The sequence below is a fragment of the Eurosta solidaginis genome, chromosome 5 (assembly GCF_040869045.1).
Source record: "Eurosta solidaginis isolate ZX-2024a chromosome 5, ASM4086904v1, whole genome shotgun sequence".
NCBI lineage: Eukaryota > Metazoa > Arthropoda > Insecta > Diptera > Tephritidae > Eurosta > Eurosta solidaginis.
The window spans coordinates 201,830,362-201,853,393 of NC_090323.1; the positions used below are offsets into that span (position 1 = coordinate 201,830,362).

At 39.5% G+C, this 23,032-nt stretch overlaps 1 protein-coding gene across 3 annotated transcripts in view; it reads left to right on the forward strand.

The window, feature by feature from the left end:
* The first annotated feature begins 222 nt into the window (after window positions 1-222).
* Window positions 223-23,032, forward strand: part of Ptpmeg (protein tyrosine phosphatase Meg) — an 85,283-nt gene continuing 62,473 nt past the window's right edge. For 2 of the 3 annotated variants that reach the window (XM_067787498.1, XM_067787501.1), the window contains exon 1: window positions 223-982. The gene's annotated coding sequence lies outside the window, so the exon portion shown is untranslated. The remainder of the gene's footprint in view (window positions 983-23,032) is intronic. The other variant, XM_067787499.1, reaches the window with a different exon arrangement.

Here is a 23,032-nt window from a genome sequence, read left to right on the forward strand (position 1 = left end):
CAGTATGAGTTAAATGAAAAACAGCGGTGACATCTGCCGCACATTTCACGTGTGCGAAAATTTCACGACATCTGCTTCTCAAGTCCTTCAATGATCCAGAGCATTCCCGTGAGAATTGAGCGTGAGCCGGAGCTGTAAAACTCACTGAAAGACGGCAGATGTCAACAGCGAAGTGGACGTCGTTCTATGCAACGCTGCTTCGGCAGCCATTATTATCGGTTAATTTGCTTTGTGCTCATTGCCAGGCTCTTTTTCCAATTTTATTACCGAAACGAAATGTCAGATTGCCAATTGTTTTAATTTGTAGACGTGATTTTGTTCATCAATCGGCTTTAGTTTTTATTTGATTTATAATATACTGTAAACTAAAAAAATGAAATTTTAGTACTATTAATATCTTTTGAAAATTTATAATTGTGATTTATGCTATATTGTTGGTGCGTTTAGCTCGATACTCATCTCGTGGGAAGTGACTATATTTCTCAGAATTTTTTTTGCCCAGAATTTCGGTTTGTGATCTATATGCGTAAATATATATATGCAAGTGATTTAATGGTAACGAATTAAAATGTTTCAATTTGTTGAAATTTAAATACCAAAGTGCAATAATTTATAAGTTAAAGATTGTGCAAATCCTTTCTTAAAAGACTTGTGCGTGTGTAAAGGGAATCAATTGAATAAAATCTCTATTGCTAATTGATGTAGCGTAATCCTCTCGGAGTATCAATCGGCCATCCGTCGTAAAATAAATATTGCTTTTTGTGCCCTACGCTTTAATATTAAATATAATAAAATAAATGCTCCAGAGAATACATACTTATTATATCTATATACATATATGCAAGTAAATCCGAAACAATTTCATCACTTTAATCACGTCCATTTATGGAAAATGAACTTACCTCGTATGTAGAACAATTGGACAATTAGCATAATTGAGCAGCATTAATTTTTCCATAAAGGATTCGCAATATTTGTTCAGGTAAGTCATTTATTTATAAATCTTGTTTAAGTTTTGGTTAAGTTTTGGAAAAACCTTAATCTCCATACAACATTTGAGATGACATCCTTATTATGGTTTTCAATGTCAACTATCACTTCTATCGTCATCGACATCACGTCGTATCGACATCAATGTCACGTCAACGTGAAATGGGTACTTACTAAAACAATCTTCGCGTTCCATTCCAAATAATCCTGATCCAGATACGGATAGAGATTTAACTTGCAAATGCAATAACAAATTTATCCATATGGTAAACTCAATTGGTGGTTGTTGTTTAAAGAGTGCTTCGCATCATCCACATATTGCCTTCAAAGTCCTCTAACGGAAATCCAAGGAAACTAGCAGTTTGAACACCCCCAAAAGGCTTAGAGGGCCTAGAATATACCCGCGGCGGGTGTGCCTGTCGTAAGAGGCGACTAAAATATCAAATTTATTCAAAGGGCTGTGTAGCGCAACCCTTTCAAGAAGTTGCCAGCGCAACATATAGCGTCTTAAACCCAATTGCCTACCTCATATACCCGTAGCGAATCCGCGTTCTTTTATAGCCGAGGCTCTGGCGAACCCAATTTCCCCAAGGATCTAGGTTGGCCTAGAAGGTTTCATGTGGTCACACCAATTACGCCCGAGATGGTCGGGGTATTACCTTAATGTTGTTGTTATATTAACAGATCTTCGCTCCACTCAATGGGCCCGACCCCTCACAAATTGTCATCAAAATCCTCTAACCGTAGTCCTAGGAAAATGGCCGTTTCAACAGGGGCGGAACATAGGAAGATGGGTGTTAGAGTCGTAGGTTCCACATTACAATTGAAAAGATGGTTGGTGTCATGTGGGGACACATCACATGCAGTATATATGTACATTACGTATGTCTGGGTTTTTTTTTCTGGACAAGTAACAGTTTAACCTGTTACAGTATCCAGAACGAAGTTGGGCCAGGGTGACTCGTGTTTCCCTTGGTAGTATTCTTTATTCTTCTGCAAGGGTGGGATATCGCATATTAATAACAGGGTTCCCGGGCGCGTCCTGACAAAGGCGTTTACCGATTCTGTATGGATTTGGCTAAGGGCCTGCTTATGCTTGCCTGGATCAAACGGAAGTGTTGGCAGGTGCCGCATCCCATCATAGTGCTTTTGGAGTTGTTCTCTTATTTCCCGTGGAGGCGGTGCTGAATCAAGCAGTTGTTTTCTAGGATGTCCTGGTTTGTGACAATTAACCAAGAACTGTTTGTTCAGCATTGTGCTCTTTAATATTGAGCTCTTTGGCCTCACTATGGAGATGGCGTTCGGGAGTCATAAGGAGACATGATAGATAGATAGATTGATATTTATTATTAATATGTTTACATATTTTTTGATTTCACAAGAAATTTTAAATATCACAAATTCATTTTCAATTCATAGACGTGTATGATATATATATATATTAAGTACTAAAAAGTAATAAAAAGTATTTTAGCCTCGAATAAGATCTATACATAGCCGTTTAAAATTCATAATATTATTCTCTCCTTTGATATAGCAGGTAACGAGTTAAATATGTTAAGGTCCTTATATAATAATGTGTTTTGGGCTGCAGTAATCCGCTGTAATCCTAGTCGAAAGTCATTCGCATTCCGTACAGCATATTGGTGTGTATCTCTAACATACTGAATGCAACTTGTTAAATACATCGGCGCCCTGTTCTGTTTAATTTTAAAAATCATTATTAGTGTATTGAGCATCAGTTTTTGCTCAATATTAAGCCATTTCAATGTTTCAAGCATGTGACTTATTGGGGTGTATTTGTGGCATTTTATTATTGATCTCATACATTTGTTTTGTAATTTCTGTATTCTTCCTATTTGTGATTGGTTACAAGATGTGTACAGAATTGTGGAACAGTATTCAAAATGTGGCTTTATGATTGTATTGTATATTATTATTGCTGTTAAAGTGTCTAATTTATTTCGTATTCTTCTAAAGAAGTACATTTTTTTTGCGGCTTTTTTACACAAATAGTCCACGTGATTGTTAAATTTGAGCTCATTGTCTATTATTACACCCAAGTATTTCATATTGGTTACTTGCTCAATACTAGTATTATTTATCACTAAATTTATTTCGCTATTTGTATTCATCACCATTACTTTTGTTTTCTGTTCATTCAATTTGAGCCTATTCATTTTAAGCCATTTCATCTATATCACATTCTAACTTTCGTTTACATTCTTTCACTGTTTCTGCTTCTGTATATACCAATGTATCGTCTGCATACATTACCACTTTGGATTTTGATATCACTTTTTCTATATCATTTATGTAAATTATAAACAGAATTGCTCCCAGAAGAGAACCTTGGGGCACCCCTGTATTCACATATGAAAAACTTGATTTTGTGGATTTTATTTTTGTTTGCTGTCCACGATTTGTAAGGTAGTCCTTAAACCAAAGTAGTTCTTTTCCTCTTATTCCATACATATACAGCTTTTTTATTAGAATACCTCTGTCTATTGTTTCAAATGCTCTTTTAAAGTCAAGAAATAGAGCTGCTATTATTGTTTTTCGTGGACGTTTCTTCCACTCACGACGAAGTTTATTGCACTTTCACATGAATCATTCTTACGAAATCCGGACTGGTTTAGAGACAGTATATTATTAGTTTCTAGGTACGTTTGTAGTTGATTTTGCACAACACTTTCCAATATTTTTCAAATATCTTAAGAGTATTTATTGGACGAAACTCTTCACATTTTTTTGTTTTAGCGGTTTTTCAACTGGCACTACCAATGAGTCCTTCCATTCATTTGGGAATACTCCGCTCATTAATGAATGATTTATTAACTTTGTTAAGAAAGGCCCAAGCATATTCCAGTTGTCCAAAATGATCTTTGGGCTCACATTATTCCAATCCTTTTTGTTCTTAAGTTTTTTACAAATTGCCTTTAGTTCCCAAATTTGTAGTTCTTTAAAATGAAAGGTTTCAGGACAATGACCAATATTGTTAATATATATATGTCTTTATCAATTGAATGATCTATTAATTCTATGCTCTCAATGAAGTATTTATTGAGCTTATCAGCTGTTTCATTTTCATCACTTATTTCTTCGTTTTCATAAATTATAGAGCTTATTCCGTTTACATCTTTGATAAGTATTAAATTTTTAAGTATTCTCCAATTTCTTTTTGATTTGTTGCGCTATTGATTTTTAGCTTAAAGTATTTATTTTTTGCCTTTATTATCTAGGTCCCTCAAGCTGGACCCCCCCCCACGATGGATTCGAAATTTGGTAGGCCAGGTATTATGTGCTATTTATGTGCTAATTTGTTCCCAAAATAAAAAATTTTGTGCTCAAAATTTAAGTACTTTTTTTTAACCTCAAAATGGGGGGTCCAGCTGGACGTCCAGCTAGACCCCACCTCGTAAGCACTAGGCCAAACAAAACAATTTAAATGTGGGAATTATGTGCTATTTACGTGCTCAATAGTGCCAAGAAGAATTCGGTTTTTTGACAACTTTTAATGTTTTTTTTTTAAAACATCAAAAGTGGTGGGTCCAGCTGGACGTCCAGTTAGACCCCCCCTCGTAAGCACTAGGCCAAACAAAACAATTTAAATGTGGGAATAACTATAACCATAAATAGCACAAAATTCTGCACCTATCCCGTTTCGATTTTTCCTCTGGGTTTATATGCCCCCGCTCCCCCCTTGTCGCCCTCTGTTTTTCTGGACAGACCGTAGCTTATGTTGGAGCACATAAATAGCACATAATTCCCACATTTAAATTTTTTTGTTTGACCTAGTGCTTATGAGGAGGCGGTCTAGCTGGACGTCCAGCTGGACCCCCCACTTTTGAAGTTTTAAAGAAATCATTAAAAGTTGTCAAAAACCCGAATTCTTTTTGGCACTATTGATCACGTAAAAAGCACATAATTCCCACATTTAAATTGTTTTGTTTTGCCTAGTGCTTACGAGGGGGCGGTCTAGCTGGACGTCCAGCTGGACCCCCCACTTTTGAAGTTTTAAAAAAATCATTAAAAGTTGTCAAAAACCCGAATTCTTTTTGGCACTATTGAGCACGTAAATAGCACATAATTCCCACATTTAAATTTTTTTGTTTGACCTAGTGCTTATGAGGGGGGTCTAGCTGGATGTCCAGCTGGACCCCCCACTTTAAAAGTTTTAAAAAAATCATTAAAAGTTGTCAAAACCCCGAATTCTTTTTGGCACCATTGAGCACGTAAATAGCACATAAATTCCCACATTTAAATTGTTTTGTTTGGCCTAGTGCTTACGAGGGGGGGTCTAGCTGGACGTCCAGCTGGACCCCCCACTTTAGAAGTTTAAAAAAAATCATTAAAAGTTGTCAAAAGCCCGAATTCTTTTTGGCACTATTGAGCACGTAAATAGCACATAATTCCCACATTTAAATTTTTTTGTTTGTCCTAGTGCTTATGAGGGGGGTCTAGCTGGACGTTCAGCTGGACCCCCCACTTTAGAAGTTTTAAAAAAATCATTAAAAGTTGTCAAAAACCCGAATTCTTTTTGGCACTATTGACCACGTAAATAGCACATAATTCCCACATTTAAATTGTTTTGTTTGGCCTAGTGCTTACGAGGGTGGGTCTAGCTGGACGTCCAGCTGGACCCCCCACTTTTGAAGTTTTAAAAAAATCATTAAAAGTTGTTAAAAACGCGAATTCTTTTTGGCACTATTGAGCACGTAAATAGCACATAATTCCCACATTTAAATTGTTTTGTTTGGCCTAGTGCTTACGAGGGTGGGTCTAGCTGGACGTCCAGCTGGACCCCCCACTTTTGAAGTTTTAAAAAAATTATTAAAAGTTGTTAAAAACCCGAAATCTTTTTGGCACTATTGAGCACGTAAATAGCACATAATTCCCACATTTAAATTGTTTTGTTTGGCCTAGTGTTTACGAGGGGGGGGGGGGGTCTAGCTGGACCCACCACTTTTGATGTTTTAAAAAAAAGCATTACAAGTTGTCAAAAAAACGAGTCGTTTTTGGAACTATCGAGCCCATAAATAGCACAAAATTCTGCACCTATCCCGTTTCGATTTTTCCTCTGGGTTTATATGCCCCCGCTCCCCCCTTGTCACCCTCTGTTTTTCTGGACAGACCGTAGCTTATGTTGTAGCACATAAATAGCACATAATTCCCACATTTAAATTTTTTTGTTTGACCTAGTGCTTATGAGGGGGGGGGGGGGGTCTAGCTGGACGTCCAGCTGGACCCCCCACTTTTGAAGTTTTAAAAAAATCATTAAAAGTTGTCAAAAAACCGAATTCTTTTTGGCACTATTGAGCACGTAAAAAGCACATAATTCCCACATTTAAATTGTTTTGTTTGGCCTAGTGCTTACGAAGGTGGGTCTAGCTGGACGTCCAGCTGGACCCCCCACTTTTGAAGTTTTAAAAAAATCATTAAAAGTTGTTAAAACCCCGAATTCTTTTTGGCACTATTGAGCACGTAAATAGCACATAATTCCCACATTTGAATTGTTTTGTTTGGCCTAGTTCTTACGAGGGGGGTCTAGCTGGACGTCCAGCTGGACCCACCACTTTTGATGTTTTAAAAAAAAGCATTAAAAGTTGTCAAAAAAACGAGTCGTTTTTGGAACTATCGAGCCCATAAATAGCACATAATTCCCACATTTAATTTTTTTTGTTTGACCTAGTGCTTAAGAGGAGGGGGGGGGGGGTCGAGCTGGACGTCCAGCTGGACCCCCCACTTTTGAAGTTTTAAAAAAATCATTAAAAGTTGTTAAAAACCCGAATTCTTTTTGGCACTATTGAGCACGTAAATAGCACATAATTCCCACATTTGAATTGTTTTGTTTGGCCTAGTTCTTACGAGGGGGGGTCTAGCTGGACGTCCTGCTGGACCCACCACTTTTGATGTTTTAAAAAAAAGCATTACAAGTTGTCAAAAAAACGAGTCGTTTTTGGAACTATCGAGCCCATAAATAGCACAAAATTCTGCACCTATCCCGTTTCGATTTTTCCTCTGGGTTTATATGCCCCCGCTCCCCCTTGTCACCCCCCTGTTTTTCTGGACAGACCGTAGCTTATGTTGGAGCACATAAATAGCACATATTTCCCACATTTACATTTTTTTGTTTGACCTAGTGCGTATGAGGGGAGGGTCTAGCTGGACCCCCCATTTTGAGGTTAAAAAAAATACTTAAATTTTGGGCACAAAATTTTTTATTTTGGGAACACATAAATAGCACATAATACCTGGCCTACCAAATTTCGAATCCATCGTGGGGGGGGGGGGGGGGGTCCAGCTTGACGGACCTTTATTATCTCTTGTTTGTATGTTTTACATACACTTTTATAAATTAACCATGAATTGGTATCGTCCATTACTCTTGCAGCTTGGTATGCTCTAATTTTATTTATTTTTAGCTTCTTTAACGTTGAGTTAAACCATTTGTTGCGACTTGAGCTATTTCTAATCGTTCTACTTCTCGTATTAGCTACCACCAAATCTTGTATGCACTTTTCCAGAATAACAGTGTTTTCATTTACATCATATGCGTTACTATCTTTTAGGTTTTTGTTTAAAAGCATTCTATTAAATTCACGCTGGTTGTAGTGGAATTGTTCAATTACTTTGTGCTTTGGTTTTATTACACTTTCGCGAGTAGGTTTTTCTATAACTATCGACTCATGATCTGATATTTTTAGAGAATTTTGCACTGTTGCTCTCAGATTGTGTATATTCGTTAAAACATAATCAATCAAGGTTTTAGAGTTTCTAGTTATTCTAGTACTCTCGTTCATTTTCTGCATTATACCGTTATCGTTTGTTATTTTTTCTAATTCTCGCTTGTATAAACTATCTTTCGACCAGTCAATGTTAAAGTCGCCTGCTATTATAAAATCTTTACTTATTTCCGTTATTGTTTCCAGTTTATCTTGAAATGTGTTGCAAAATTCACGTTCCGAGCTATTTGGTGATCTATAAAGCCCCATGATGTACAGCTCGTTGTTATCAACGATGCATATTTTCATATCACTGACTAGACAGTTTACAATATTCGCTTTAATTTCTTTATGCGTGTATATAATAACGCCACCTTTTTTTCGAGAGCTTGATACACACTGAAAACTATTGAAATTTTGTAGTTTTATTTCACTAAGTTCTATGTCTTCAGTTACATGAGTTTCCGATAGAATTATTATATGTGCTCTAACTCCGCTTTATTATTTATAAGTCCTTGTATATTTGCATAAAAAAGTATTATTGACTTTGATTGCTAGTAACCATTTTTTCTCCTTTTAGCTTCCAGTTTATTCACATATAGTGGACAACTTTTACTAAATGCCACGTGATTAATGTCCACATCGATATTTAGTCTTTCTTTCGCACGTATGCAGTTAATACATTTATTTGTTGCAGTTCTGATTGCAGTATTTTGACTGGCGTGTAGCCTTTTCCAGTGTGTATTTTTAAGACCAGGCGACCAAACTGGTGACGCATAGCTCATGAGCGGCCGGCCAATTGCTTTGTACGTGGTTAGCGACGTTTCTTTATCTTTTCCCCATGTGCGGCCGGCAAGCGACTTGTGGATTTCGTTGCGACTTTGCACTTTAGAAACAATCTCGGTGGCATGAGCCTTGATTGTTAGAGTATTATCCAACCTTACCCCAAAGATCTTGGAATGACTGACAGTCGGTATTGTGACACCATCGACGCGTACGTCCAATATTTGCAGCATCTGTTCCTTCCACGTCGTGAACAGGGTGGCCGTGGATGTTGTCGGTGATAGTGCCAAGTTGCGCGAGGTGAAAAAACCGGAAAGATCGGGGAGATAATTGTTTATTTTAGAAACTAATTCATCAACTGAAGGGCCAGGTCCTGTAGCCATTATAGTGCAGTCGGCAGCATAGGAAAGGATTGTGACTCCTTCTGGGGGGAAGGGAGTTTTGACATGTAAAAATTAAACAGAAGAACGGTCCATCTTTTTAGACAAGCAGGAAGGTGTGAGCCTTCAATGTCTTGGAGTAGCGTGCGGTGGTTAACTGTGTCAAAAGCTTTTGATATGTCGAGTGCTACGAGCACCGTCCTATAATTGGGTTTTTGCTGAATTAACCCGTAATTAATCTGAGTGTTAATGGCATTGAGAGCAGTGGTGATGCTGTGCATTTTTCGGAAGCCATGTTGGTGTGTTGCGCGGCGAAGATTTGCCCTAAAATGAGGGATCAAAACGGTTTCCAATGTCTTCGCTACTGGCGAAAGAATTGATATCGGTCAATAAGACTCGCCTTCGTTAGCTGGCTTTGTTGTTGTTGCTGTTGTAGCAGTGGCAGTGGTTAGCTGGCTTGCCAGGCTTTAGTAGCGGTATAATCCTTGCCATTTTCCATTTCTCGGGAATAACGAAGGATTCGAGCGACAGGTTGAAAACATGTGTGAGGTATTTTATTCCCTCGTCGCCAAGGTGTTTAAGCATTGCCATGGCTATTCCGTCGGGGCCAATCGATTTGGAAGGCCTGGCCTTGCGGATTGCTGCTTCGACCTCTGTGGGGGTGATGGTAATGGGTGGGACATCGTGTTTATGTTTATGGTGCTTGTTACCGGAACGTATCGCATCTGCATCCGGAAAATTACCATCAAAATCGATAACACCCACCAACGCCTTCGGGGGAGTGTCCTTATTACTACTACAACAAAAACAACAGCAGTATAAACAGCGGTGGGCCATAGGGAAGTTGGTGTTTGAGTCGTAAGTTCCACATGACAATTGAAAATATGCTATGTCCCCAAATGACACATCGTGTCCAGGAGACCCCATTTGTGTAGTTCTTTTACGACGTGAGAGCATACTATGTGATCAAACGCTTTCTGAAGATCGTCGATATAACTACACAGTGCTTTTGAGCTACTAAATTCTTTTTCATTACTATTTCGAGCCGATGGCAGTGTATCGACTACTATGAAAAAAAAAACTGAAATGGGGCGTTCTTCAGCCGACCTCTAAGAAAGAGCGTTTTTGAGACAAATTGTGGAAAAGGACTTTATTTAAACGTATTCTTAGATAGGTCGTTTTCAACACGGCAGCCGAGATAGGATGATATTTCGCAATTATGCTCTCCAAACCGGTATCGGCGTTGTGCCATCATCAGTGTAAATTTTTCACCATCAGTGTTGTGTATTGGTTAAATCTTTGTATTTCTATAAATAGAACAAAGCAAAATACCAGTTTCTTTGAAACCTACAAACATCAAAGAGTCATAACTTTGACCATGATAAGATGTATATGAAGTATATACTGTGTAAAAATTGAAAGAAGACAATTGGGATAAGTTTACAAGAAGTATGACGTGGCTGAATGCGTTTGCAACACTTCAACCATAGTCGTGTCGTGTTATATTATTCGAAGTGTTTTTGCCTCTTGTTTTGTGATATTTGTTTGTATGTAATACTGTGATTACTAATATTGAAATGTTACGCACTTATGCCTTTTCTGTTTTTATATTAATGCATTGTTTTTTGTTATTAAAATACACAGATCGCCCTTGAAAAAGCTAGAGAGACTAGCGAAACGTCGGGTTGGAATGGTGAAATAAGTTTGTTTTTATTTGCACCAAACGCTAATGGTCAAAAGAGCCTAAGTAAGCATTAGTAAATGTTATAAATAAATTGACCGGAAAATCACAAAACATAGTAGAAGGCTTTGAAGAGATTTACAAAGTCTAGTCGAACCAACTGGCGTCTTGTCCGTCCTGATGTGAAGTTGTTAAAATTTTTCCCTAGTTATAAAATAAATGAAAAGGTTTTTTTGCTGGTTCAGGTACCACGGCGTGGTGTCCTATCCCCGCTTTTGTTTAACTTTTACATATCGAAGCTACCTTCACCATCAGAAGGAGTCACTAAATACAGGCCTGCCAAAACAGTGCCCTCAGAACCGTTACGGACTGTCTTCTACATACACAATGAGGCGAAAGTACTCCCCATTAGGGAGAGAAATGAAATGCTGAACAAACAGTTTCTGTTGAATACCCAGAAACCTGGGCAGACATTTGATTGATGAGGTCACACCTGCCAGAGGCTTAAGAGGTCATCTCCGTAAGCATTATGAGGAAATACAGCACCTGAGACCGCAGCCGTATGAAACAAAAAAGCACAAGCAGGTCCTCAGTGATATCCACGAACAGGCCTCGGACCTCTATGCCAGGAATTACCCGGCGAATCCAGATCATATAGAAAAATGCCCAGAACTCGCAGAAGAGGAACGCACTCTCCCTAGGGATACGCGCGTCACTCTAGCTCAACTTCGATCTGGGTACTTTAACAGGTTAAACTCTTACCTATCCAGAATCAACCACCCCGACATACAAAATGTATGTCCTGCTTTCAATGTGTCCCTACATGACACCAACCATCTCTTCAATTGCAATGTGGAACCAACGCCTCTAATACCCCTCTCACTATGGTCTACCCCTGTCGAAACTGCAAGTTTCCTTGAACTACCGTTAGTGGATATTGATGACAATTTGTGATCGGTCGCACCTATTGGATGGGGCGAAGCACTGCTACAACAACAACAACATCTCTCCAGTACTATTGACCCCTTGTTTAAACAAAAAAAAAAAACCATACGTAATTAGTAAGAAACTAGAGCGGGATTGCAGATTATAAATAATCAGTATCACACATCTTACCTATGGACTAAGTGGCCTAGACCATAGCCATAACAAATGCAACTGTACTCAACGCCTCGTGGCAGCATCAGCACCATACAGCTCCATAAGGAGCTTGCGGTCGCGAGAGCCTCGTCTGTTAGTGAAACGGGTTTCGCCGCTCGAAGGTGAGGTTGACAATTGGGTTGGAGAAGCTATATATTGCGCTACACAACCCCTTGAATCCGAAAATATTTTGTTATATCTGAATGCCTAGGAAATTTAATTTTTCGAAGCATTTTTTGTCACTTTCACAAAAGGCGCATCCTTCGTATTACTTCAGGGTGGCGTTTTGTCTTCTGGGCTTCTGCTTTCCTTGTTTACATCTCCCGCTTTTTTGCTTTGAGTGTGTTTTGCTACTTTGCTGAGCAGCAGTTGTTGTAGCATTAAGGTCAACGATTGGGTCGACTATTTGATCGATCATTTGCCGCTTCCGTATCCATCTTGAGCATTTGAAAAGGAAAATGGGTTGCTGAACAAATCGTTGTTAATGCTCTTCGGATCTTCTTCTTTTTATTAGGCGTATCAACTATGCTACGATTGATTCCGCCCGAGCTTTTAAGTTGTGCGTATCATATCCTGATTGAGCTTTCTGTGTGATTCTTTTGTTGCAATGACTGCCGCAATTTCATCGGCGTATCCGACTAAGAATGAAGAACTTAATATGGGATTTGGTATATTTTCTCTACGGTTTTCTTGCGTCTACCTGCTTTTCCGAGTCGGTATAAAACATGTAGGTCCCACCCCTCCAATTAAAAAGCAGCACGACGCACATTGGGTGAGAACTTCGGCCTAAATCTCATCCGAAATAAATCGCGCCAATAATTAATTTTTTTTTTTATTTGGGTAGCTGATTTTGCAAATTTGTCGATAAGCATTTTAGTATAAATATTTGTAGACAAGTGGCTATTCACCTTTAGCTTCGCAAATTCAAAACAGTAAACCGCAATGGGGTTACTTTGTACTTAACAAACAGTAAAACCCCACAAATGCAAGAAAGAATACTTAAACAAAACCATACTTAATGCAACATTACAAATGCAAAGAGGAGAATTTACCCTCGATGTGAGAATGAAAACCAAAATCGATGGAAATGGTAACAATTTGCTCGCCGCCCGTTTACGGAAATGCTAATAAGTCCTTTGTGGGGGTTGCAACTGAAGTATTCAAATTAATATTTTCAGGTACATACAACCATCTGTAATAAGTCTTACAGTCCGTGAATGAGCTAGCTTGCTATGGGTTGATTAAAGTTTAAACTTCATCCTACAATAAGTTTTACATTTGGGTGACCATGGTTTCCATGGCGGGTTGTGATTTTTCCTAGGAAACAAATAAAACTGGTTGTCGCTAAATAATTTCTCAAAGGTTACTTAATTTTTATACTCAGTTGAGCAGAGCTCACAGAGTATATTAACTTTGATTGGATAACGGTTGGTTGTACAGGTATAAAGGAATCGAGATAGATATAGACTTCCATATATCAAAATCATCAGTATCGAAAAAAAATTTGATTGAGCCATGTCCGTCCGCCCGTCCGTCCGTTAACACGATAACTTGAGTAAATTTTGAGGTATCTTGATGAAATTTGGTATGTAGGTTCCTGGGCACTCATCTCAGATCGCTATTTAAAATAAACGATATCGGACTATGACCACGCCCACTTTTTCGATATCTAAAATTTGGAAAAACCGAAAAAGTGCGATAATTCATTACCAAAGACGGATAAAGCGATGAAGCTTGGTAGGTGAGTTGAACTTATGACGCAGAATAGAAAATTAGTAAAATTTTGGACAATGGGCGTGGAACCGCCCACTTTTAAAAGAAGGTAATTTAAAAGTTTTGCAAGCTGTAATTTGGCAGTCGTTGAAGATATCATGATGAAATTTGGCAGGAACGTTACCCCTATTACTATATGACGCAAAATATAACTTTAGAAAAAAACTTTGTAAAATGGGTTTGACACCTACCATATTAAGTAGAAGAAAATGAAAAAGTTCTGCAGGGTGAAATCAAAAACCCCTAGAATCTTGGCAGGAATACCGTTCGTGGTATTACATATATAAATAAATTAGCGGTACCCGAGAGATGATGTTCTGGGTCACCCTGGTTCACATTTTGGTCGATATCTCGAAAACGTCTTCACGTATTCAACTACCACCACTCCATTTTAAAACCCTCATTAATACCTTTAATTTGATACCCATATCGTACAAACAAATTCTAGAGTCACCCCTGGTCCACCTTTATGGCGATGTCTCGAAAACGCGTCCACCTATAGAACTAAGGCCTACCCCCTTTTAAAATACTCATTCACCTTTCGTTTGATACCCATATTGTACAAACGCATTCTAGAGTCAACCCTGGTCCACCTTTGTAACGATATCTCGAAAATGCGTCCACCTATAGAACTAAGGCCAACTCCCTTTTAAAATACTCATTAACATCTTTCGTTTGATACCCATATTGTACAAACGCATTCTGGAGTCAACCCTGGTCCACCTTTATAACGCTATCTCGAAAAAGCGCCCACCTATAGAACTAAGGCCCACTCCCTTTTAAAATACTCATTAACACCTTTCGTTTGATACCCATATTGTACAAACGCATTCCGGAGTCAACCCTGGTCCACCTTTATAACGCTATCTCGAAAAGGCGTCCACCTATAGAACCAAGGCCCACTCCCTTTTAAAATACTCATTAACACCTTTCATTTGATACCCATATCCTACAAACACATTCTATAGTCAGCCCTGGTCAACCTTTATGGCAATATCCCTAAATGACGTCCACCTATAGAACTATGGCCCACTCCCTCTTAAAATACTTTTTAATACCTTCCATTTGATACACATATCATACAAACACATTCCAGGGTTACCCTAGGTTCATTTTCCTACATAGTGATTTTCCCTTATTTTGTCTCCAGAGCTCTCAGCTGAGTATGTAATGTTCGTTTACACCCAAACTTAGCCTTCCTTACGTGTTTTGAAGTCTAGCCGAGCGTATGGATATTACTTACTTACTTACTTAATTGGCGCTTAACCGTCTAACCGGTTATGGCCGTCCAACAAGGCGCGCCAGTCGCTCCTTCGCTCCGCCAACCGGCGCCAATTGGTCACACCAAGGGAGTTTAAATCGTTTTCCACCTGGTCCTTCCAACGGAGTGGGGGCCGCCCTCTACCTCTGCTTCCATAGGCGGGTTCCGATAGAAACACTTTCTTGGCCGGAGCATCATCTTTCATTCGCATAACATGGCCTAGCCAGCGCAGCCGCTGCGTTTTAATTCGCTGGACTATGTTGATGTCTGCGTATAGCTCGTACAGCTCATCATTAAATCTTCTTCGGTACTCGCCATCGCCAACGCGTAGAGGTCCATAAATCTTTCGAAGAACTTTTCTCTCGAACACTCCCAAAGCCGCTTCATCACTGTTGTCATGGTCCATGCTTCTGCCCCATATAGCAGGACGGGTACGATAAGTGACTTGTAGAGTATGATTTTCGTTCGCCGAGAGAGGACTTTACTTTTCAATTGCCTACCTAGTCCAAAGTAGCATTTATTGGCAAGATTGATTATTCGCTGGATTTCAGTGCTGATGTTGTTGCTAGTGTTGATGCTGGTTCCCAAATAAAAGAAGTCTTTTACTATTTCGAAATTATGGCTGCCAACAGTAGCGTGGTTGCCAAGGCGCACATGCGCTGACTCTTTGCTCGATGACAGCAGGTACTTCCTTTTGTCCTCATTCACCATCAAACCCATCTTTACCGCTTCTTTTTCCAGCTTGGAGTAAGCAGAACTAACAGCGCGGGTGTTTAGGCCGATGATATCAATGTCATCAGCATATGCCAGTAATTGCACGCTTTTATAGTATATTGTTCCAGTGCGGTTAAGTTCCGCAGCTAGTATAATTTTCTCCAGCATCAAATTAAAGAAATCGCACGATAGGGGGTCACCCTGTCTGAAACCTCGTTTAGTTTCGAACGGCTCGGAGAGGTCCTTCCCAATTCTGACTGAGCTGATGGTGTTGCTCAACGTCATTTTGCACAGCCGTATAAGTTTTGCGGGGAAACCAAATTCAGACATAGCGGCATATAGGCAGCTCCTTTTCGTGCTGTCGAAGGCGGCTTTATAGTCGACGAAGAGGTGATGTGTGTCGATTCTCTTTTCACGGATTTTTTCCAAGATTTGGCGCATTGTGAAAATCTGGTCGATGGTAGATTTACCAGGTCTGAAGCCGCACTGATAAGGTCCAATCAGCCGGTTCACGGTGGGCTTCAATCTTTCGCACAATACACTTGAAAGGACCTTATATGCGATATTAAGAAGGCTGATTCCACGATAGTTGGTGCGTTTTGCAGTATCCCCCTTCTTGTGGACTGGGCAAAGAACACTTAGATTCCAACCGTCGGGCATGCTTTCGTCCGCCCATATTTTGCTAAGAAGCTGCTGCATGCGCCTTACCAACTCCTCGCCTCCGAACTTGAATAGCTCCGCAGGCAATCCATCAGCGCCATCAGGTTATTGCTATTCTAACTTCGTCATAATCGGGCGGGGGGACATATATTCCATCATCATCGATTGCGGGATCGGGTTCTTCATCTCTGCGCAGTGAATTGCTGCCTCCATTTAGGAGAGCAGAGAAGTGTTCCCTCCATAATCTAAGCACTCTCTGGACATCAGTTACAAGGCCGCAGTTTTCATTCCTACAGGAGTTTGCCCCGGTCTTAAAACCTTCCGTCTGTCGCCGTATTTTTTGGTAGAATTTTCGGGCGTTATTCCTGGTGGCTAGCAGCTCAAGCTCCTCGCACTAACGCCTTTCTGCTTCTGCTTTTTTCTTACTGAAAAGGCGTCTCGCTTCCCTTTTCAACTCACGATAGCGTTCACACACTCCTCTTGTCGCGCTCGCTTTTAACGTAGCCCTGTAGGCAGCGTCTTTTCTTTCGGTTGCAACGCGGCATTCTTCATCATACCAGTTGTTTTTTCGTGGCCGCCGGTAACCAATTTTTTCCTCGGCGGCAGTATGAAGTGCTTTGGAGATATGCTCCCACTGCTCCTGTATTCCTTCAGGATGAGTTGTGCCCTCAGAGAGCAGGTGTGAGAGTCGAGTTGCGAAATCATTGGCAGTCTGTTGTGATTGAAGCTTTTCGACGTCTAGCTTTCCTTGTGTTTTTTGTTCCTTGTTTTTAGCCGCGTTGAGACGGGTGCGTATTTTGGCTGCAACGAGATAATGGTCCGAATCGATGTTAGGTCCTCGGATCGTTCGCACATCTAAAACACTGGAGGCATGCCGTCCGTCTATCACAACGTGATCGATCTGATTGCGAGTATTTCGATCAGGAGACAGCCATGTAGCTTGATGTATCTTTTTATGCATGAACCTCGTGCTTGATATGACCATGTTTCGAGCACCGGCAAAGTCAATCAGCCTCAGTCCGTTAGGAGAAGTTTCATTGTGTAGGCTGAACTTTCCGACTGTAGGGCCAAAAACACCTTCTTTGCCCACCCTGGCGTTAAAGTCGCCAAGCACGACTTTTATATCATGACGGGGGCAGCGCTCGTATGTGCGTTCTAATTGTTCATAAAAAGTGTCTTTCTCCTCTGTCGGCGCATGGGCGCAGATGAATGATATATTAAAAAATTTTGCTTTTATTCGAATAGCGGCGAGACGCTCGTCCACAGGCGTGAACGCCAGCACTTGGCGACAAAGTCTCTCTCCCACCACGAATCCGACGCCGAAACTGCGCTTATTCGCATAGCCACTCCAATATATGTCACAATTTTTGATCTTCTTTCTTCCTTGCTTCGTCCAACGCATTTCTTGGATGGCGGTGATGTCAGATTTTGCTTTGACGAGGACATCAACCAGCCGGGCATCTGCACCAATCCCATTCAGGGAGCGGACGTTCCAGGTGCATGCCCTCAATTCATTGTCCTTCAAACGTTTGCCATGGTCGTCATCAATAGAGAGTGTATTTATCCGAGGCTTGTTGTTATATTTCATTGGAGTATGGTTTTACGTGGCGGGTCCCAAGCCCAGCGCACAACCCGCTCAGCGGGGGTGAAAATATTACTTGGCACGTTTATATAGCGAGCCGCTTGCTCCAAGACAGACGCCCGCTTGCAGCCGCACCTAGAGGTGTACAGACGCTGCCGATGAAATCTCCCCCGGCTAGCCCTTAAACCGATTATGTCAGAGTGGCCTAGCCAGGTTGTCGCCTTCTCACATTAGCTCACCGCTAAACGGGTGTTTAGCGGCTACCCAGAGGATACTTGACCGCAAGCGACCGGCAGTAGTGAGCTGCTTGAACCGCATGCAAAAGAATCGCTCTGGCCATTCCCAGGTGAATGGCGGTCAGAAGCTTTCCCCACTTTCGTGGACTTCTACACACGGCCCCACCCTCCAAATGGATATTAATACCAAGAATTTCATCATACCTTCCCAACAGCAAGGAGTTCGCCCCCCACCGGATTAGGGGGTCAGAATATACCCGCGGTAGGTATGCCTGTCGTAAGAGGCGACTAAAATACCAGATTCAAGGGGCTGTGTAGCGCAACCCTTCAGGTTGCCAGCGCAATATATAGCTTCTCCAAACCCAATTGTCAACCTCACCTATCCGTGGCGAATCCTGTTTCACTAACAGAAGGGGCTCTGGCGACCCCAAGCTCCTCATGGAACTTGGGGGTGGGGAGGGAGAGATGGCCTGAAGGTTTAATGTGGCCACATAAATCGTTTCCGAGATGGTCGGGCCAGCACCTTAATGGTGCTGTGTTACCGGAGCGTACCGGATCTGTTTCCGGCAAAGGACCATCACATCGATAACACTCCCCAAAGCCAGCGGGGAGCAACCTTATCGCTACAACAACAACAACAACAGCAACGAGTTAGATTCGCAATTTGTGTACTTAATGTCTCAGATGAGTCGTGAATTGATTCAAAAGTCACTTTTGTTAATTATTTCAGCTTTAAAAAAGAAAACTGAATTCATTATTTGGTGTTGCTATTATGTTGCACAATACTGTGTGTGTCCCCAATTGCAAAATTGTCACCTTAATGATTGCTTGCGGCTTGAACGGCACAAACATAAAATAATCTAGTAGAAAATATATAAAGTATGTATGTATATCCCCCTTAATATGGATATACATATGTACTGCATTAGGCGGTTTCAGAATATTATTTATTCATTTTCATTCCAAATCTTGAAATCCAAATAAGACTAAAATTTTCCTTCGTTAAGCTGCGTAAATAATTCTTACTAATAATGTTAATAATGTTGAGTGATACAGCTGTCAGATCTAGAAGCAGCAAGTGGCATAGTTCCTAGAAAGCTTCTAGTCTTGCCTAGATCCTGGTTTTTGATAGAGTTTTTCGGTTTGGTCGTTAAACGACCGCCCCGGGCAAAGGAACATCAAAATTTTAGAAAAAAGTTTTTTCAGTTAGAAGACAATTTTTTTAACGGGGTCGCCCCTCGGCAGTGTTTTGCTAGCACTCCGAGCGTACTTCTGCCATGAAAAGCTCTCAGTGAAAACTCATCTGCCTTGCCGGTGCCGTTTGAAGTAGGCATAAAACAAGTAGATCTCGTCCCGCCAATTTGTAAGAAAAATTAAAAGGAGCACGACGAAAATTGGAAGAGAAGCTCGGCCTAAAATCTCTTCAGAGGTTAACGCGCCTTACATTTATTTTATTTATTTAAGTCTCAGAGCAAATACGCGATTTTTATGCTTGCAAATGCACGAAGAGATGTATACAATGCTGTTGAAAATAAAAAGCCAGAAATGAGGGTATGCCTTTTTTGTTACTGGTACTCAAAGTGTTTACAAAAACAAAGCACGTGATAAGGTATTCAGGTTTTTTTGTTTTTTTTTTTAATGTTTTGTTGGTTGCAACATTTTTGTACATTATTTGGTTATATTTATATGAAATAATAAAGGTCAAACAAAGAGAAAAATTTAATTAAATAAAAAAATATTACAAAATAAGCTAAAATAAAGTAAAATATGTAAAATAAAATAAAATGAAATAAAATAAAATGGAATAAAATAAAATAAAAATGTATTTAAAAGAATAAAATAAATTAAATCGATTTTTTATTTGTTATCGAAATTATCGATTTATCAAAGAAAAGTTACTGATATGTGATCAATATGTTATTGATTTTTTATCGGATTTTTACTATCTTTTTCCGAGTGTTACCAAAAAGTTATCGATTACTTTTCCGATATGTTATCAACAGAATATCAATTTTTTTCGGAAACTTACAGATTTTTTTGTACTTATATATGGGGTATTCCATCCCATTTCGACCAATTTTGAACCCGACCCCTTTAGAATTGGCTGAAAGTTTTTCTTCTTTTTCTAGCTTACGAAAGACGTTTTTCAGAATTTTTTCATCCAACTCAAAAAAAGTTATGAATTAAAAAAAAAACACCGTTTTTGTTTTCAAAATGCTATAACTTTTTCAAAAATTGACCGTTTGGAGTCTTTTTTTTTTTAATTTTTTTTTAAATGTACTTTTCGGAAAAAATTCCAAACAATTTTTAAAGTTTTTTTTTGTAATTTTTCAGTTTTTCGAGATTTTTCGAATTTCGCCATTTTTTTTTTACTCATAAAAAACGTCAATCAATTATGCAATCATCCCCACTAATCCCGGAGTGGACCGATTTTTTTTATTTAATTGAAAAAAAAAAAAAAACTTTAAAAACTTGTTTGTATTTTTTCCGAAAAGTACATTTAAAAACAAATTTAAAAAAAAAAAGATCCCAGACGGTCAATTTTTGAAACAGTTATAGCATTTTGAAAACAAAAACGGTGTTTTTTTTAAATTCATACCTTTTTTTGAGTTGGATGAAAAAATTTGAAAAAATTCTGAAAAACGTCTTTCGTAAGCTAGAAAAAGAAGAAAAACGTTCAGCCAATTCTAAAGGGGTCGGGTTCAAAATTGGTCGAATTGGGATGGAATACCCCATATATAAGTACCAAAGAAAGAATTTTCCTTGCCCTAAATCAAAAAACTTACAGATTTGTTATCGGGGTTTTACCAATTCGTTATCGGCGTGTTATCGAAAAGTTATCGATTTTGCTATAAAAAATGTATCGATTCCTTATCGGAGTGTTACCAATTTTTTTATCATAATGATTTGTCAAAGACGATCTGCTGTAAAGCAGATACCGATAAAACTTCAATATAAAATCGATAACACGTCGATAAGAAACCAACCAGAAAACGATGAAAAGCTGATAAATTGATACCAATCTGATAAATTGTAAACTCGACAATAATATTTCGCTATCAATAATAAACCGATAATAAAACAATAACTTGTCGGTAAATGTCGACAAAGCCCTTCTCAAAAAGTCCGTTGTTTCTGGTAAAGTTACCTCTGTTGTGGTTTAACTTTAACCCCTGTGCGAGGTCCAGGTTACTTAAAAATCTTTGTTTCCTTGATTTATATCCTGTAGATATGTTTGCATATCAAAATTTACGAGTACTCGTGCCTTTTTTGGATTTCTTTCTGAAACGGTTTAATGCACATAAAATCACATGTTTTAAAAACGAAGGCACCTTGTGTCTCTTCTTTATGCATATAACAACAATCTAAATTTAGAGTTACGAGTAACATCATTTATGGCATGTGGCAAATGAATTAGCATGATACCTAAACTCATATTTTGTTGTTGGATAATTGTAAACTAGGTTGAGATGCGGTTTGTGACTTATAAATAAAGGATTGATTGTGTAAAATATAGGAGTCTACATATGTATTCATATACGTTGTGTGTACTAGGGATGTTGCGTATAGTTGTATACGAATTTTCAAACGCAGAAATTTCGAGATCGAGTTTCCTTTTCAATTACTATGGGGTCCTTTTTTTGGTGGACAACCACACAAAAACGTACGTATACCGAAAAACTTTAATGGATATGCAGAGTATCAATAAAAAGCATAACCACAGCCCTAAAATCTACTCCGGCAGCAACATTGCATGCCATTCTACACATCCCGCCTGCAGACCTGATGGTCAAAAATATCGCGTTAGCAAACGCAACAAGGCTTAAGGCCTCGTGGCAGCGTGAGTGCAGGCCGTATGGCCATAGCAGTATAGCCCCATCTAATATCGGGCAAACGGAATATATGGTTCCGTGCCTGAGCTTCAAGAGGGATCTTGGGGTCACAATTGAGCCGCAGGGTTGGTGCCAGGGTACTGAAATGGCAGAACATATACACGTGCATACATACGGATGGTTTCAAATTAATGGAAGGGGTCGGTTCTGATGTTGGTCGAGAAATATGTAAGTAGATCCTATAGGCTGCCAGATTACTGGAGCGCCTTTCAGCCGGAAATTATAGCCATAAAGAAAGCAGCAGGCGCGTCAATATATTTATTGATAGTCAGGCGGCAATTAGGGCAATAATCTCATACAGTACACACACACAGTAGTTAAGAAGTGTTCTGCAATGCAAAGAAATGCATTGGAAAACTTCGCTCAGCCCGTATCATACATCTTTACTGGGTTACCGATCAGAAAAGGGATATGAGGTACCGAAAAGGCCGATGAGTTGGCAAAGGAGGGTGCAACACTCGCTGAATCGACGATAGACATCGCCATTCGTTTGGGAGATATAAAAAAGAGGCAGGAGTTGCATATGATCCAACAAGAAAGAAAGGCGTGGACACAAGCGCTGCGCTGCAAAATTTCTAAGATTATGTGCAAAGCCTACGATTTTAGACTTTGAAATTGGCTCATATCTCTGAAGAGAGAAGACTTAAGGCCCGCGATGGGCATACTAACTGAACACTGCCTTCTGGCGTCACATGCTTATAAGTTGTCAGTAACAGTGGATGTAGGAAGCGCGAGCTGCAGGAAGAAATCATTGAGCACGTTCTGTGTTCATTTTTCTGCGCTCGCCAGGTCATGGCTCCAGCTATTAGGGTCGGCAGAATTGCCAGGTCTCGAGGTAGTAGTTAAACTGGGTTCTAGACGACTTTTAGTATTTGCCAAGAGGGCGGAGTTATTCTATAACATAAGACCTGACACCTGATTGGGGTTCTTCCGCTTGGTCGTCAAACAAATTCTGATAACACTATGGACACATTCAGACGTCCCTTATTTTAGCCGCGAAAGGTTGGCGGAATAAGTTGAAAATTTTACATAATTAGTAGCTAATTAATTGCAAATTAATTGCGAGAAAAAAAAATGTATAGCTTTAGAAATTTTTTTTTATGAGATTCTGCGCTAAAATAAGAGCTCAATCTTCCCTACAAAATTCGAATCTATAATTATTTCATTAGTAGCTAATCGAATGCCTAATGAAGTCAAAAGCACAATGCAACTCT